We start from the raw sequence: 1,425 nt of genomic DNA on the forward strand, positions 1-1,425 counted from the left end.
GGGGGGGGGGGAAGGGCAGAAACAGTATTTTTCTTGCAAGTTCAAGTGTAAAATAAGATGCTTTAAAATAAATAATGCACCATTTCGAATCAACGCTTCATGAGATTGTCTAGGGGCCAATGCCTACAAATCCTCCCCTTATTATGTCCCAGGATGGGAGCTCTGATGCATGGACACAAAACAACTTTGCTCAGTGACCTGTGGGCGAGAGAAAATCCTTGCCAGCTCTGCAAATGACCCAGCACTGATACTTGCTTCTGTAACTGTTCACTCAGCAACACTGCGCAGTTCCGTTACGCACGCTGACATTTTTGGACCCGCGGACTGCAGCCCCGGCCAAGCCTTTGAAAACATTTGCTGATAAAATTCAGCAGGTAGTTTGGAAAAAAACGGAGCTAGAGGAGGAGGATGGGGGCTTAAAAACTGAAAGGAGAAAAGGAGGGGGGGAGTTAACCCGCTAAGCAGTAACAGTTGAGCGAAACTTGCGGCGCCGCCAGCACCCGGGTTGCGGGCAGGGGGGTCCCAGGGCCCCCCGGCTGGGCACCACCGGCGCCCCCGCAGCTTCTCGCTGCATCCACCGTCCCCTACCGAGCACGGCGGGGACGGGTCCTTCCTTCCCCAGCAAGTTCCCTCCTCGCCCCCTAAACAATTGCAGCACACCAAGTTGGCGGGTTGGGATTTCTTTTTTTTCCCCCTTCGCTGTTGGCGTTGGAGGGTGAATTGGCGTTGGCGCCTGCCCCGCTGCCCCCAGCGCCGGCTCTCTGGGGACCGAGGAGGGGCAGCACTATTCGCAGACGGCAGCGATCCCCGGCGCTTGCCGTGCCGTTCCCATTGGCCGTGCGGCCGACAGGGAGCGACGGGAGGCGGAGGGGGAGCTGCCAGCAGCAGGGAGGCAGGCAGGCAGGCAACGGGCGAGCGCATACACACACGCACGGCAGGCAGAGGCTGCTGGGGTATTGTTATCATTGTGCTTCAGCGGAGGGTTTTGCGTGCAGGGGGAGGGGTGGAGGGAGGAGAAGAAAGAGGGAGAGAGAAAGTGCGGGGCGAGCATGCAGCAGGGCTGGGGCTGGAGCAGCGGCGGGGCTGGGGTGCCCGGGCTGAGGCGCTGAGAGGACCCGCCTGCCCAAGCTCGCTGGGGGGCACCGGCGGAGCGAGGCGGGCACGATCCAGGCGTGGGGAAGGCAGCCAGGCGAGGGGAGCCGCCGCACCGGCCTCGCAGCAGCAGCGACTACTTCTTTATCTCCCAGCCTTTTGTTCGCCCATCCTCCTCCTCCTCTTCCCTGCCCACCCTCTGCACCGCGGAGGGGGCTCAGCAGAGAGAAAAGCAGCCTGACCCAGAGCTGAGTTTCACCCATCCTCCGCCCCCCTCTCTCTCTCTCTCTCCCTGTCTCTCTCTTCCCCCGCTGCATCGCTGCCCATGAGCTA

Source organism: Aptenodytes forsteri, unplaced genomic scaffold (genome assembly GCF_000699145.1).
Source record: "Aptenodytes forsteri isolate BGI_AS27 unplaced genomic scaffold, ASM69914v1 Scaffold23, whole genome shotgun sequence".
NCBI classification, from domain to species: domain Eukaryota; kingdom Metazoa; phylum Chordata; class Aves; order Sphenisciformes; family Spheniscidae; genus Aptenodytes; species Aptenodytes forsteri.